General features: G+C 41.6%; 1 non-coding gene across 1 annotated transcript; it reads right to left on the minus strand.

The window, feature by feature from the left end:
- Positions 1–14,381: 14,381 nt before the first annotated feature.
- On the minus strand, positions 14,382–14,488 carry LOC120271192. Its single transcript, XR_005539813.1, has one exon. It is a non-coding gene; the product is annotated as a small nucleolar RNA R71 (small nucleolar RNA).
- Positions 14,489–18,116: the final 3,628 nt, after the last annotated feature.

Here is an 18,116-nt window from a genome sequence, read left to right on the forward strand (position 1 = left end):
GTGTGAGGTGTGAGATTGAGAGATTTCTCCGCCGGGACCTTGTAGGGGGTTAGGATCCTTCGCCGGGAATTAGGGTTGGATCAATCTCTAGGAATCGGATACACCTCTTGGAATCCCTAGAGTGCTTTGCAGTCATATGTGGTGTGAGGTGTTGAGATTGAGTGATTTCTCCACCGGGACCTCGTAGGGGACTAGTATCGGTGATCGGGAGGCCAGATCCGATTATATTTGGATTTCCATGACTTAACTTACTCATCATAGAAACACTTTGCTTATTCCGTACCTAATACCTGAATCCTAGGGGGAGCATTGCCCGAATACCCCACTTATACTGATTGAGATCTCCATCCATTTAACCCTTGCATATTCGTCTCCGATATTCACTTCTTCGCACATTAGATCACCACACCTTTTCATTTATCATTAGGTTAGAAAGCGTAGAAGAAGTTAGTACTAGTAGCCCCTGCTCCCTCGTGGATTCGACTACCTACTCACCGAGGTAATTATTACTTCGACACCTGTGCACTTGCGTACATACACGCATATTCGGACTTGTCAAGTTTTTTTGGCACCGCTGTCGGGAATAGGATATTAGGAACGCTAGGACTTTGTTGCTCTAGCCACTTATCTTTTTTTCTTTATTTTTGTCTATTCCACACTTTCTTTTTCTTCCATCATTCTCATCGATTTTTTTATTTTGTTTTTTTATCTATTTCACTCTATCTTCTTCCACCGTTCTATTTTTGTTTTTATTTTTGTCTTATTTACTTTTTCCTTGCATGGAACTTGAATGATGATTAATCCAGCTTGTAGAATTATATTTTCGAAAGTTGATGCTCTCACTAGAAAAAAATTGATCAATTTATCAATGTTCATCAACAACACAATCCATATCGCATCAACTATCATCCAAATCGAAAGAGCTATCGAAACCTCTTGTGGGATATTGATGGACAACAATGGGAAGCACCTCAACAAGAACTTCAATGGGATGAGAAAGTTGAAGAAGATGTACTTCGATTGGAAAGAGTGTTACCGAGGTTTATTGAAGCAACCGATGCCCGCTTTCCAAAAATATTGAGGCCACATTAAGTTGTCACGATGTCTCCATCAAAAAAACATTGAGCATCAATTAGGAGAGATCTTGGACATGCTTGCTAAGGAAAAAGAAGAATTTGAACAAGCAAGGCAAGTGTCTCCGGGACATGATGAGGCCATGAGCACAATTGAAGAAGTTGGGCAAATTGAGTACATTGAGGGTAGGAAAATGAAAAGCAAGAAGTTGAATATCATTTTAAGATTTTGGATTGTGTGAATGAAGATTGTGCTTGTGAGCGAGAAAATTTTCAAGGGGATTTGCTAGTCTCATGTTCCTCTCAAGTTGAAAAATACACAAAGAAGAAGCAAAACCCCAAGTTAATGGAACAAGCATTTCTCTTTGGGATTGATCAACTCTTACAATGCAAGAAAGAGACTTTGGGAAGGGAAGAAGATGTGGGTAGGAGATTGAAACCATCAAATGATCAACCTATGCTAATCTTGGACAATTCTCAACCTAAATTGTTTCCTTGGAGGGCAAAAGTAAGATGGTTGGACTCTCCAACAAATACTTCATCCCGGCAAGTTGACTCTTGGTTTAAAGGAAGTAGCTATGCAATGTCTAGTCGGGAGGAACACACTCTTTTCAAGCCTCCATAAGGTAAAGAAGAGGTACGCTCAAGCTTTAGTGACGTAAAAACAAGCGCTTCTTGGGAGGCAACCCAAGTTTTTTTAATTGTTTTTCTAGCTTAGATTTTTTTATTTCTACAGTAATAAAAATCATGAGTGTGTGCTTTGTTAAATTTTTTTATTGGTGTTGAGTTCTTCATGAAGATTTTTTTGGTGTTTTAGTTTAAAATGTATGTGTGTGGCATGGTTTAGGATGGTATTCATGTTTTTTTAGTTGGGAAATTGGACTTAATTTCATGTAAATATCTCTATGGATGTGTTTCGCAGAAATTTCAGCCCACACGGGCGTGGAATTTCCACGCCGCCTGCAGATCCACGCCCCCCCATGTGGAGTTTTTCACACCCCCATGTGGGGTAAATTGATGAAGAGGACCACTATTCACAATTTCCATTCACACATCCCTTCATCTTTCTCACACACCCACACTCCCAAACATTTTTTTCCTTGGTCATTAAAAAAAGTTTAGAAGGGTTTTTACCGGCCATTTAATCATACTTTATTACTTCAATTTCACACCGTGCGCTCTCATTTTTTTCTAAACCTTCTCCATGCCTCCATTTTTTTCAAACTTTATGTGGATATCTTGGTTCTTATGCATTGTTCTTCATGGAAATCACCTTAATATGCTTGAGAATACTTTTATAAGAGTTTTGGAGCACCGTTGTGGGTCGGTATGGCATTTTTGGCCATAACCTAGCTCTCACGCGGTCGTGTGGGATGCCCATGAGACCGCGTTGGCTGAAAATTGTGCCCAGGAAGCCCACGCGGGCACGTGGATTTTTCACGCGGCCGCGTGGGCTACTTTCAGGCCAAAAATTAGCCACACGGGCATTGTCCAAGAAGGCATTGTCTTTGGACATAAGATTTTCCAAGCAGGTATGGAGGTGGATAGGACAAAGATTGAGGTCATTGAAAAGCTTCCTCCACCTACAAATATTAAAGGGATCCACAGTTTCTTGGGGCATGCAGTTCTGTGAGGTGTTCGATGTTTGGGAAATTGACTTCATTGGGACCATTCCCGAAGTCTAATGGTAATCAATATATTTTGGTGCCAGTTGACTACGTTTCTAAATGGGTGGAGGCTCAAGCTCTTCCAACTAATGATGCAAGAACTGTGGTGAAATTTCTAAAGAGGCTCTTCACTCGATTTGGGACTCCACGAATCATCATTAGTAATCGAGGAACCCATTTTTGTAACACAAAACTTGAGAAAGTGTTGAAGCGCTATGCAGTACATCATCGTCTTGCTACCCCCTATCACCCGCAAATGTGTGGACAAGTGGAAGGTACAAATAGGGAGCTCAAGAGGATTTTAACTAAGTCCGTGGAACAAGGGAAGCGGGATTGGTCTGAACGTTTAGATGACACACTTTGGGCTCGTAAAACAGCGTATAAAACCCTGATAGGGACTACTCCCTATAATTTTGTATATGAAAAATCCTGTCATTTACCTGTGGAGTTAGAGCATAAAGCATATTGAGCAATCAAAACTATGAATTTTGATTTGAGCAAGTCAGGGGAACAAAGAATGTTACATCTCAACGAACTAGATGAATGGTGAATCAAAGCAATTAGAATGCTAGGATTTATAAGGAAAGAATTCAGATATTGCATGACAAGCATATGAAGAATACGAAAGAGTTCAGAGTGGGCGATCAAGTGTTACTATTCAATTCTTGTTTACGGTTATTCCCGGGAAAGCTGAAGTGTAGATGGTTTGGTCCTTATACGGTAACCAAAGTTTCACCTCATGGAGCTGTTGAGATCACTCATCCGGAGAAGGGTACACTTAAGGTGAATGGACACAGGCTGAAACCATATTACGGAGGAGAGGTTGGTAATGATGACAAGGAAGTATTTTTCCTTCATAAATCCCTGTGATGTAAGATAAGGTACGTCAAGCTAAGTGATGTTAAGCAAGCACTTCTTGGGGGGCAACCCAAGTGTTTACTGTTTTTGTAGTTTAGAAGTTTAGTGTGTGCATTAATAAAGTGTTGAGTGTGGGTGTCTTGAATGTTATATACTAGTGCTGTGATTTTATCATGGGTTTTCAAGTTCATCATGTGAATTCGGCGAAGTTGGGTCATTTGAGCTATTTCTCATGTTTTTCACTGGTAAAATTTGCATACTAGGGCAGGCTCTGAGTGTGTAAACATGTTTAGAAATTCTCTATAGAGCTTGCAGAGTTGTCTAAGGCCATCTAGAGAAAACACACAGGCGTATGGAATTAACACACGCCCGTGGTTTTTCATTGCGGGCTCATCTAGAGAAGGCACAGGGGTGTGGACTCGCTCCTATGAATGACCATGCGATTCTCGCACGCCCGTGGGTAATTTCCGCATGGGCGTGTGAATTCTAGCAGAGATTGGCAGATTATCCCGAGATCGCACAAGGGCTTGGACTCACCCTGTGGGCGACCTTGTGAAACTCGAATGGGCGTGAGTAATTTCCGCAGGCCTGTGTGAATCTCTGCAGAGGAGCTTTCTCCATCCCGTGAAGACACTGGGGTGTGAGGTAGCTCCTGCGATTTGGGCTTGTGAATGCCCATGCCCGTGCGGAATTTCCACACGGGAGTGTGAAACACTTAGCAATCCTTCTCGGATGGACAGAGAAGCCACAGGGGCGTGGGGCAACCCCTATAGGTTGGGCACACGGGCGTGGGTATTTGCCATATGCCCTTGTAGCTGCACTTAGAGAGGTTGAGTGTTTTCCCGAGAGTGCATAGGGGCATGTGTCTACCCTTGTGAATCTCTCAGGTGGAGCCACACGGGCGTGTAAAAGTTCACATGCCCGTGTAGTTTTTGAAGGTATTAGAGAGCTGCATTTCCTCTTTATAAATATTTTGAGCTTCACTCATTAACAGACCTCCAAAAACTCAGGAAACATTCATTGACCTTCTCCCAACCTCTTGCTGTCTATTTTGCGTAGATTGTTTGAGCTTCGTGCCGATTTCAGGGTTTTTAACATCATCTCATTGGTAAATCCTTGTTTTATCTTGTCACTACCCTAGGTCGATTCTATTCGATATTTCTTCGATTAAACTGGAAAATGTGCCTCGTTCTGTGATATGTTTTTAATGAGGTCTAGAATGGAGGAAGAGGTGTATTCGTGGATTTTGCCAGAAAGGGCCGTGCGGTTTTCACGCCCCATGAATCCACACGGGCGTGTGGAATTTCCACATGACCGTATGGATTCTTGCGTTATTAAGTTATGAATGAATTTGATCAATTTGTTTTCCAATACATGCAGGTATGGCTTCGAGATCGAAGAAGGTAGCTGGTAAGCATCCTAGAGAACCTACTCCTGAACCAGGAAGCATGGAATTTACACTTCCCGAACATCAAGCTCGATTTGAGCGACTAGCGAAGCTTAAGTTCGGTCAGACACGAATCCCAGATATGAGTTCCCCTAGGGAGATACAGTAAGCACATGACATGGCTGATGAGGTCAAGGTGTTACTATCGGTGGGTAGTTGGCGCAAGCTATTGATTATTCATAACCCTGCTATTCGCCTACTCACATTAGAGGTGCTCACATCATTTGAGTTTGACTACTCATAAGCTCATTTCGATAGCGTCGACGCCATTCAGTTCATAGCTTTTGGGCGGCAACACAATATGAGCGTCACGCAGTTCTCCATTAGGCTTGGTTTATATGATGAGGGGTTTAATGAGACAGAGGAGTATGAGGATCTACCAATTGACATTTCAGGAGGCTTAACTCCCCAGAAAGCATATAAAATACTATATGGTAAGGGACGATATGAATTAGGAGTGTCTAAGGCTTCATGCCTTTCTCGACCTAGTTATAGATATCTTCACGCCATCATGAGTAGATCAATGAATGGTAGCGGTGATAGTACATGAGTCCTAAGCAACTAGGAACTTCTTTATTTATACTTTATGGTATGAAACAAGTCGATTCCTTTGGGACACATCTTAGCGGAGTATCTAAAGCACCAAGGATAGTATCCTAGGCTTTGGTGTCATTTTCGTGGGCCCAACATTACTAGACTCATCTTGGGAATGGGTATACGAGACATGATTAGAGGGGCTGAAAAAATAATGATACCAGCACCCCTCGGGCTAGCAAAAATGAGACTCATGGGTATGATCAGGAAATATCCGGGTGGTGTTTATGTGCTGAATATGTCCCCACCAGAGCCTCTTATATCCAGTGAAACTGTCATAGAGGGGTCTCAACAAGCTTTAAAGTCAGAGCTTGATGGAGATCAGGCAGAGGCAGCATCTCCGGTGACAGAGGACCCATCCCCCGTGCGCATGTTTTCACCATCTCGAGCCCATGATCATTTTGAGAGGCTCGTGAGTGATGTGGGGGTGATAATGACAGTGGTAATAGAGGCCCGAGCTGAGATTGCTGATATTAGGGTTGCGCAGGCCGCACAGTATACGGAGTTCATGGCACGTCAGCTCGTCATATGTCCTACGGTTGAGGACTCCTTAGACCCTCTCAGCATCTCTGCCACCTCCTTCACCATCTTCACCAGCACCCTTTGATCTAGCACCAACAGCAGTAGAGGATCCAGAGCACGACATCGACACTTGATTTTATTTTCCTCATCTTTTACTTTCATATTCTATTTTGCACTTGTTTACTCAGAAAGGACTTTCCTTCTGAGTTTATTGTAAATCTCGAGTTGTATTCATTATCTTATCTTTTATATACTCGAGTTATTTTTGTTTTTATTGAGCTTCACTGAACCCCCTCATGTATGCGTGTTGATGATCTTGTCATCATGGGAATTGAGACTTTGTCATGGGCACGGCCAAGGTGTTTCGGCACTTGGCCGTGTGAGCTTCACAACCCGTTGGAACAACACTCCCAAGGACTTAGCTCCATCAAATGCAACACTAGGAGTCAGGGGAGTATTATTTTGATTGCTTCTCCCACATCTGAACTCATTAAAATTTTTAACATTGAATGTTTTCATGCTTTAGGTTTTGCCTGAATTTCTAGGAATTTTTGCTCGATTGACACTTGTTGCACTACTCACTCTTTGAACTCTTTTGAAACTTATGTTTGATGTATAAGGGACTAGTTTTAGCTGTTTCTTGTGTTAATTCTGAAAAAAGAAATGGAAAAAAATGAAAAGAAGGAACAAAATAGTTTTATTGTTTATTTGTGGTTGTTGGGTGGAAAGAGCTACCACCTATGAAGTATGAAGCTACTCTCATAAGTCGGATACTAGTTATGCCCAAATGAGAGAAAGAGCTATCTCATAGGATGAGTGAAAACTACCACTCCGGTAGAAAGAGCTACCACCTCGAAAGTGTCAAAGCCACCTTACCGGCCGCTTGGGAAAGGGCTACCTTAGAGGATGTGTGAAGCTACTACCACCTTTGAAAAATTTTGTTATTTTTTTTGTAGATAAATAAGTTCCTTGTACTTAGAGCATTGAGGAGCATACTTTGGGTTGTTTGGAGTGAGTGCACACACTTACATGATTTCGGGTTTGCCGTAGTTTTTTATTTAAATTTTTAGCTAGAACATTGATTTTTCGTATTTAGTGTTGAAATTTCCATTACTTATAGAATGCTTGTATGCTTTGGTGAACCTAAGGCCAAGCACTTCCAATAATTCCTTTGTCTATGCTTTAATGTTTTAATTTTTGCTTGAGGACAAGCAAAAGCTTGAGTTTGGTGTAGTTTGATAAGTGCTTGTGCGATAAGAATAGGAAGTGTTCTTTCCTTGTGTTGAGCATTACTTTTCTCAGGTTTTAATGCTAATATGTGTGTATTTATGTTACTTTCATACAGGTTGGGTTGTGAGACCGATTATGAGAGAAAGAAGCCAATGTGGGTCGTAATGCACCAATTTAGAGGAAATCTTGCTAAGGTTCAAACGCGAAGAAATAGGTCGGGTTTGAGATGCGGGAATGTGTGCCAGTCTCCTCGTATTCGAGTTAGCACAACTATTTGGAGGGGCATAAGGGCAGTCACATTCAAGCTTTCTGACTTGTGCATATAGAACAAGATCTCCACATGTCTGTTATTGAAGAAGTAAAGCGATCCACGACGTAAAGGTGTGCCCGTTTGTGTTACATCGTTGAAAGCATAGATTCAGGAGTATTTCGGGCCGGTACTGTAGTAGGGTATGGTAGAAAAATTGTAGCAAGAATACTGTACTAGCACTGTTCACAACCGCCCAAGAAAACAGGACAACAAATAATCCACATGGGCGTGTGGAAATTCCACACGCCCATGTGAAAAGTCCACATGGGCACTACCACGGGCGTGTGGAATCCCGATTCCATCACTTTAAAAGCCGATTTCAGTCCCTGATTTATCGATTCTTTTCTCCATCTTTTCCCCAACTTGAGAGAGAGGGGCGGCTAGGGTTTTGAGAGGTATTGGCTAGGGCTGTGGAGAGGTTCTACGCCTCCGAAATCGTGTGCCATTTGGAAGAAGGTTAGTGGGAGAGCTTTCTTCGGCACTGATTTAGCGAGGTGTATCCTAGGCCGGACAAAGGGACCCTTGCGACGAGGAGAGTACTCTCCACAAGACCATTGCCATGACTAACGAGGAGGTTTTCTATGGATGCTTTGTTTTTACATTCGATTTCATTGATTGTATCTACCTGCATGGAGACCTAAACCCCTAGTGGGTACTTGGGTATTTGTGAACCCTAGGATGCATTCGTTTCATTGAATCTCTTTATTATGCTTTCAATTAATTGTTGTTTTATTGTGAGTTCCATTCTTGTATGTTTGATTGTATGAATACTCCCTTAGAGTGACACTAGGGTTGAGAGTTCTTGTTGGTAACCCTTGTGAGTGAGTGACACACCATGAGAGTTAGACAAAAGCTAGATTGGAAAGGATTGAGAGGGTGAGTCGAGAGTTAGCGGAGCGTCCCCTTTCCTTCGGTGTGATCTATCCTACCTCCACGTTTCAAGAGTTCTTTGCAACCATAGTAGAGTGAATGGGCTAAGCGATGACCTTCCGCTGGGGCTTAGTTGCGAGTGCAATGGAGTGAAGCGTTGAGGTGATTTTAGCATCTTGGGCTTAATTGTGGCTAGGGATCTTCCACTGGACCAAAGGGTCAGGTCTATACATAGGAATAGGGTTTATCACTTGGAATCCCTAGAGCTTATTGTAATTCTATGCGAGTGCGAGGTTGAGAGGTTATTTAAACTCTTCTCCGGGACATGTATAGAGATAGGCATGGTTGACCTTAGATTTGGGATCATGTAATTAAGGATTTCCACGAATCATAGTTGCATCAATTAGGAAGTATAATAGAGGGTTCTTGCACTTGAAATGATTGTCCTAGGCGAATCAATATCCTAGTACCCCATCTTTATCGATTGCCTTACTTTCTCCTTTACTTGTGCTCTCTATCTCGTTGCTTTTATTTTCGTTATTTCATATTTTGTAACACATATCACTATTCATCTTCTACATTAGTTAAGAAACAACTTAAGTGTCTTTATTCCCTACTCTCTGTGAATACGATACCCACTCATCTGGGATTATTACTTCGACACCCGTGCACTTGTGGTTTACACGTATATTCGGATGTGTCAATCGCCATGACTATCGAGAGGGTTTTCTATGGATTCTTTGCGTTTACATTCAATTTCATTGATTGCATCTAGCACTATGGAGAGCTAAACCCCTTAGTGGGTACTTGGGTATTTGTGAATCCTAGGATATATTCGTTTCATTGAATCACTTTATTATGCTTTCAACTAATTGATGTTTTATTTGAGTTCCAACCTTGAATGCTTGATTGTATGAATACTCCTTTAGAGTGACACTAGGGTTGAGAGTTCTTATTGGTAACCCTTGTGAGTGAGTGACACACCACGAGAGTTTGACAAAGCTAGGTTGGAGAGGTTTGAGAGGGTGAGTCGAGAGATAGCGGAGTGTCCCCTTTCCCCTTCGGTATGACTAATTCTACCTCTGTTTCCTCGAATTCTTTGCAGTCATAGTAGAGTGAATGTGATAAAGGATGACCTTCCGCTGGGGCTTAGTTACGGGTGCAACGGAGTGAAGTGTTGAAGTAATTTTAGCACCCAGGGCTTAATTGTGGCTAGGGACCTTCCACCTAGACCAAAGGGTTAGGTCTACAAATAGGAAGAGGATTTATCACTTGGAATCCCTATAACTCATTGTAATTCTGTACGAGTGCGAGGGTGAGAGGTTATTCAATTTCTCCTCCGGGACATGTATAGGGTTAGGCATGGTTGACCTTAGATTTGGGACCATGTATTTAAGGATCTCCACGACTCATTATTGCATCAATTAGAAAGTATAATAGAGGGTTCTTGCACTTGAAATGATTGTTCTAGGCGGAATAATATCTAGGTACCCCATCTTTATGGATTGCTTTATCTTCTCCTTTACTTGTGCTCTATTTCTTGTTGCTTTTACTTTTGTTATTTCACATCTTGTCACACATATCACTATTCATCTTTCACTTAGTTAAGAAACAATTTAAGTGTCTTTATTCCCTACTCTCTGTGGATACGATACCCACTCGTCTGGGATTAGTACTTCGATGACCCCGTGCACTTGCGGGACATACTCAAGGAGCGTTCGTCATGTACTCATCAAATATCCCTGACACATGAGTTGTTGCTTGTCCTCAAGAAACCACCAGATACTTAACAACAAAGAAGATGAGTGATAAGTGCTTGTGAATTAGTAATACGAAGTATTCTATTCTTACAATGAGCATTACTTTTCTTAGAATTTATCACTTATGCATGTGTATTTGTGTTCTTTTGTGCATATAGGGTTGTGGATACTAGTATAGAAGAAATAAGCCAAAGTAGATGGCGAAGGCACTTTTTGATGAAATCTTTGGAGTGAATAAACGTGAAGACACAAGTTGTGCTCAAAGATAGGTGAATGTGTGCCAACCTCCATGTACTCAAGCAATCACATGGTTTGGAGGGGCACAAAGGCAGTCATATTTACATATTCCAACTTGTGCAATGCTAGCAGGATCTTTGTCAATGTGATCTTTTTATTGAAGAAGCAACAAGATCTACAATATGAATGTGTGCTCATTCATGTGGCCTCGATGAAAAGTGTAGATTCGAGAGTATTTTGACGGAGTACTGTAGCAGGTACTGTAGAAAATCAATGTAGCAAACTTACTGTAATAGTCATAATTCACAGGCCGCAGAAAATAAATTCCTACAAATTCACACGTGTGGATGCTCGATTCAAACCCTATTTAAGTCATGATTTTAGCCCATTTTCGGGATCTTTTTCCCATCTTTTGCCCATCTCTTCACCATCTTTGGAGGCGCTCCCGGCTAGGGTTTGGAGAGGCTTTGGCTAGGCTTTTGGAGTGGTTTGATTGCTTTTGACACCTTGTTCCATTGTAAGATAGTTATTGGGGTATCTTTCATTGCTACCGATTTGGCGAGGTGTGCCCTAGGCTTGATGAGGGAACCTTTGAACAAGACACAGCTACTCCACAAGACTATCACTCGAATACCAAGAAGATTTTACTTAGGGATTGCATGTTTTTACTTAAGATTTCATTATTGATTGTATCTTGCACCATAGAGAGCTAAACCCCTAGTCGGTAGTTGGATGTGTAAACCCTAGGATGATATTATTTATTTGAACTTTCTATTATGTTTCTTTAATTGATGTCTTTAATTGAGTTTCTAATCTTGAATGCTTGTGGAATGGATTTTCCCTTAGAGTGATGCTAGGGTTGGGAACCTATATTGGTAATACTTGTGAGTGAGTGACACACCATGAGGGTTAGACAAAGAAAGATTGGAGAGGGTCGAGAGGGTGAGTCGATAGATAGTGGAATGTCCCCTTTCCCCTTCGGTGTGATTTATCCTACTTCCATGTTCCAAGAGTTCTTTGCGGTCACAATGGAGTCAAGTGCTAAGAGAGGAACTCCGCTGGGGCTCAGATGCACAAGCAACAGAGTAAAGCATTGAAGTAATCCTTAGTGCTTGGCTTAATAGTGACTAGGGGTCTTTTGCCTAGACCAAATGGTTAGATCTATATTAGTGAATAGGGTTTATCACTTGGAATCCCTAGAGTCTTTAATCGACTTTACGCAGTACGAGTTGTTGAGATTGAGCGATTTCCATGACTCATTAAGCATTAGTTAGGAGACATAATAGTAGGTCTTGCACTTCAAGCAACATTCCTAGGATGGCAATGTCCGGGTGCCCCACTTTCTATCTATTGCCTCTCCTATTATTTACTTGTGTTTCCTTTTTTTTTACTTGCTTCTATTTGCATTGATTTTGTTCACACCACTATTAATTCATCTTCACTTTAGTTAGATAGAAATCTTTGTATTTCTGATCACTATTCCCTGTGGATATGACTATCCACTCGACAGGGTATTATTACTTCCACAAACCCATGCACTTGCGGTACTACACGAAAAGGATGTTGTCAAGTTTTTGGCGTTGTTGCCAAAAACCTTTAGTATTTTAGCTATTCATCACTTTGTCTATTTCATATTTTCTTATTCTTCCATTGTTCTTATTTATTTTTCTTTCTTTGGTTGTAACTCTAGGTTATGACCCGAGGGAACCCTTCGACATTAGTTGAAGGTGATCCTGAACTAGAACGAACACTTCAAAGAAGGTGTAAAGAACCTATGCAAGAATAGTCAAATTAAGTTGAGGTAGAAGGTGAAGGGTTAGAAAATATGACAGAATAGAATGAGCTGCAGAGGACACTCTTAGATTATGCTAGACTCGCAGTTTTGGGCACATAGTCTAGTATTGTGTGGCTACCCATTACGGCTCAGAATTTTGAGATAAAGCTAGCATTCATCCAGATGATATAGTAGTTGGCACAGTTTAATGGTTTAGCCAATGAGAATCCAAACAACCACATTGATATGTGTCTAAATGTATGTATTTTAGTATATGTATTTGTTACCTTTAGCATGTATTTTTCATTGGAATTGATGCCCGTTTTGTGCTTGATCGTATGTTATTTGCTTTGCAGGTCACGGGAACGCCATGGAAGACACGAAGATATGATTTGGGCGAAAAAGAGAAGTAAACCAGGTCACGGCACTGTAGCACCTGGAGAGTTTCGAGTCCGGAATTGGATCACGGCATGCGACCTCAATGTTGCCCGGTATAGAGCCCGAGATGTTTACTATAGCCAATGAAGAGAACAAGTTTTTCTTTAAAGGCATACTGGCTCAATGGGGTGCTCATTGAGCCAGTATAGATATTATTCCGAGTGCATTTGTCGAGTCTACCTACCCCAAACAATATCAATGAGGAGCTCTATGAGGACCTCATGGAGCCAGTATACCACCTGAATGAGGTCCTCATAGAGAGGAGTATACCACCCGGGATTGAACTCATAGAGAGTGATATACCACTCAGGATGGAGGCCATTTTGGGGGTCATGATGAGTAATATATAGGAGGAGAAAAAAGGGAGACCGGGGGAGGACGCTTGGCAGCTAGCACTTGGGAAGAAGAGGAGAAAGGAAGAGATTATTTTGAAGAGTGTTTTGGCTTGAGGCTTGGGAATATCAAGGGTTAGATCTCAAGGGGAAAGCTTCATCATCAAAGGAGGAGGAGTATTCGGCTTTCCTTGGGCTTGAGGAAACGTCATTCGGCCGACATTTTTCTTTCTTTATCATCATTCGGACTAGGGTAGTGTCATTTATGCATTTACTTCTTGTTTTTGTTAAGATTGATATGCTTGTTTGTATGATGGCACACTAGACCCCCAAGGGCACCGGATGTAGGTGAACCTTGGGGGGTTCATCATGTATTATAGATGCTACATTTACATTTGCAGTGCATTGGTGTGATTTATGGTTTGGTTCATTGTGTTTCATGCCTAGAACTATTATGTGGAGAAATCCTTAGTTCTTGTTTGTGTTGTATACGTAGATGTCACCTACTCACATGTACTAGATCGTTAATGAACTAAAAGGGGTAATCTTTAACCAACACGCCGAGAAATTGGATGTAGGTAGCCCCTCTGAACCATGAGAATAAACTTAGGTTAAGTGCATCCTTATCGTGTGATCTCCTTGTACTCATTGCAATCATAGGAATATGATTAAGGAGATATCCTTGTCATCATTTGTATGGGATTAGGGTTTAGCCACCGAGAAATTGGGGTTGAACTAATTTTGAGGTCCATCTGTCTAAATCACCCTTGCCATTTATTGTTATGCATCCTTATATCATGATGACCCCTCTTGGGAATCCTCATCCCTAGGCCTATTCTTAGCATCATTGCTCTCATGATTTTCTTGCTTGCCTTGGAATTACTATAACTGTGTTTTATTTACATTCTTGCTCGTATTAGAGTAGTATACCATGCTTAAGTTGTAAGGTTAGAGAGTGAGTGATGGAGGAGTAATAAGAGCTCGTTAGCCCCGTGGAATACGATCCTTGGGCTTTTGCACAAGGTATTACTTAGCGACCCCGTACACTTGCGGGTGATCAACCACACATTGAGAACTTCTTGGAAGTGTGCGACATGCTTTAAGATTAATTGTGTTACGCATGATACTATCAGATTGAGGGCCTTCCCATTTTCCTTGAAGGGAAGAGCAAAGCAGTGGCTACATTCATTACCTAGAGCATCGATTACTACTTGGGAGAAGATGGTAGAAGCTTTTCTTGCCCGATATTTCACTTCTGGGAAATCTGCAAAGCTCATGAATGAAATATCCTCCTTTGTACAAACAGAATTGGAGTCTCTTTTTGAGAGATGGGATAGTTTCATGGAGCTCCTGCAGAAATGTCCTCAACATGGGTTCCCCGAGTGGATGATCATTTTAGACTTTTTACAATGGTTTGAACCCAAGCACAAGGTAATCACTTGATGCAGTAGTAGGAGGTACCTTAGGAAGAAATAGCCCCAAACAAGCCTGACATTTCATTGAAGAAATGGCTATGAATAGTTTTCAGTAGAACACAAGAGACAGAAAGATGGTAGACAGAGTTCATGAGATTGATGTAGTTACATCGTTGGCGGCCCAAGTTAAGTCATTGAGCAAGAAGTTAGTCACTCTAACTGCCACTAGATTGGCGGCCATAACGAGTTATACTGGGTGTGGGGAAGGACATGCTTCATTTGATTGCTCGATTTCTATTGGTGGTACATCCTCGGTAGAATAAGTAGATTTTGCGGGTAATACAATGAGAAGCCAAGGCAATTCATATAGCAACACCTACAATCTAGGTTGGAGGAGCCACCCGAATCTTTCATTGGGTAATCAAGGGCAACAAAAAGCCATGACACCACTGGATTTTCAACAACAACAACATGCCCCGAACATGGAAAATTGTGTTTCAGGCTTGGAGACCCGGATGACCGATCTAGAGAAAGATTGCACAAGGTTTCAGTCGATCGAAACTACACTTCACAACCACACCATATCATTACACAATTTAGAGAATCAAGTGGGACAAATTGCGAAGTCGTTATTGGAAAGACCTCAAGGAAGCTTGCCTAGTAACACCGAGACTAATCCGAGAGAACATGTGAAGGTGATCACTTTGAGAAGTGCCATGAGGTTGAGGATAGGCTTCCGAGTGAGAAGACCAATGTTGAAGTACCCTAAGTTATGGAGGTTAAGGAGAGTGCCAAAGAGAAGGAGGTGTTATCCTTCAAGATTGAAGAATGACCAAAATGATGAGTAATACAAGAAATTCTTTCGTCTATTTAAGAAGTTGCACATTAACATTCCATTTTGTTGATTCGTTGTCTCAAATACCTTGGTATGCAATATTTCTTAAGGACTCTTTGACCAACACCTCTTGACCAACAAGAGGAAGTTGGAGGAGAGTGCATCTGTGATCTTAGATGCTTCATGCTCAGCTGTGTTGTAAAAGATTATGCCAAACAAGAAGAAAGTCCCTGAAAGCTTTATCATTCCATGCAACATTGGTAATTTGGGTAATGAAAAAGGATTGGCAGATTATGGGGCTAGCATCAGTGTCATTCCTTATACATTCTTTCAAAATCTAGGCTTGGGAGAGCCTAGGCCCACTTGGATGACATTTCAATTAGCGGACCGAACAGTTGGATATCCGAGGGGCATCATCGAAGATGTACTTGTGAAAAATGACAAGTACATATTTCTTGTGGACTTTGTAGTGTTGGACGTTGATGAGGATGTTGATGTTCCTTTGATACTTGGGAAGCCATTCTTGCGCACTTCCAAGTCTCTCTTTGACATAGACGGTGGGGAGTTGACTTTACGAGTTGGTAATGACAAGCTTACATACTACTTCACTGAAGCCATAAGACATTCTCTCGACTTTGATGATACTCTTTATTTTCTTGATACTGCCGATGAACTAATAGATGAATATATGCAGGAAATGATGTCTCTTGACCTGTACAAAGGGTTGCTAGAATAAGAAGTGGAGAACGAAGAAGTTTTGATGCTTGGTCTAGAGTATAAGGTGCAACCTACCCCGAGAATCATGAAGAAGATGATCCAAAAGATAAAATGAGAAAGGAGACGCCACAAGAAATGCCCTAAGGCTAATGGAAAGGTACAAGAACAGAGTAAGGGTGACGAACCCTTGTGTAGTAACAAACTCGATAACTCCCTTCTACGTTTAAAAGATTATGTTCATCACGCTTTCAGGTTATGGGTAAGAGGGAAACCTTCATCTATGAGCCCCCATGAAATAAGGTCAGGTACATCAAGCTTAGTGACGTTAAACAAGTGCTTCTTGGGAGGCAACCCAAGTCTTTATTGTTTTTCTAGGTTGTAGTTTAGTACTTACATGAATAAGTGCTTGAGTGTTGGTGTCTTGATTTTGACATGCTTTTGCTATGTTTTTCTTGTGGAATATTGGTGCTTTCATGTGCTTAATTGTGATTGGCGAAGTTTCTTGGTCATTTAAGCATGTTTTTCAAGATTCTCTGGTCAATTTTGCATAGTATAGACAGGCTCTGAGTGTGTATAAATGTGCAGAGATTTTCTACAGAGCCTGCAAATTTTTCTAAGTCATCCAGAGAAGACACACGGGCGTGTGTCTCCTTTCAAAGCTCATCCTGAGAGGAAACAAGGGCGTGCGTCTGCCCCTACGAATGACCTTATGACGGTCACACACCCATGGGTAATTTTCACATGGGTGTGTGTTTCACTGCAGAGCCTTAGAGCTCCATCCCGAGAAGACATAGGGGCGTGTGTCTGCCCCTATCGATGACCCTATGCATTACACATGGGCGTAGGTAATTTCCACATGCTCGTGTGAAACACTGTAGGGAAGTTCTCCTCTATCGTGAGAAGACACAGGGACGTGTGAGTGCCCTTGTGAGTGGCCCTGTGAATATTGACAGTGGTGTGGAATTTTCACACGGGTGTGTGAAGCACTTAGAGAAATTTCTCGGATGGACAGAGAAGCCACAGGGGCGTGTGGGTGCCCCGGTGGATTGGGCACATGGGCGTGGGGAATTTCCATGCCCTTGTGGATGAGTTCAGAGGCAAGATATGCTATGCCGAGAGCACACATGGGCGTGTGTTTGCCCCTATGAAGCTGCCCTGTGGAGTCACACGGGCGTGGGTAATTTCCACATGCCTGTGTGGATGTACAGAACACGAAGAACCGTGGTTTTTCTTTACAATTCTATTCGTGTTTCTTAATTTTTTTCACTCCCAAACACTCAGAGAGCACATCTTTGAACTATCCCAACCTCTCACCATTGTTTTAGAGGAATTTTACTTGCTTTTTGGGCCATTTCCAAGCTTTTTACTTCGCCGTATCGGTAAACCCTCATTTCCCTCTATTCTTCGTAATCTTGATTTATTTTTATTAAACTGGTGAATTTGATTTCTATATTTAAATGGTTAGTGCATGTTTAGAATGATTTTAGAAACAAATTTATGATGTATTTAGGTGCTAAAATCACTTGACACTTCACTACCAAAGGGGAAAGGGGACGTTCCGCTACCTCTCGACTCATCCTCTCGACTCACCCTCTCCAATCTAGCTTTGTCAACTCTCATGGTGTGTCACTCATTCACAAGGGTTACCAATAAGAACTCTCAACCCTAATGTCACCCTAAGGCAGTATTCAATCAATCAAGCATTCAAGATTGGAACTCAATTAAAACATCAATTAATGAAAGCATAATAAAAGGTTTAATGAAACAAATACATCCTAGGGTTCACCAAATCCAAGTACCCAGTAAGGGATTTAGTTTTCCATGGAGCTAGTTACAAGCAACAATGAAATCGAATATAAAAACAAGTAATCCATAGAAAATCCCATCGATAGTCATGACGATGGTCTTATGGAGAAGCCTCGTGTCTTCCAAAGGTAACCTTGTCTGACCTAGGATACACCTACGCCAGATCGGTGCCGACGAAAGCTCTCCCAATAAGCTTCTCCCAAGTGAAGCGCAATGTTGAAGGCGTAGAAT

This window comes from Dioscorea cayenensis, chromosome 10 (assembly GCF_009730915.1).
Source record: "Dioscorea cayenensis subsp. rotundata cultivar TDr96_F1 chromosome 10, TDr96_F1_v2_PseudoChromosome.rev07_lg8_w22 25.fasta, whole genome shotgun sequence".
NCBI lineage: Eukaryota > Viridiplantae > Streptophyta > Magnoliopsida > Dioscoreales > Dioscoreaceae > Dioscorea > Dioscorea cayenensis.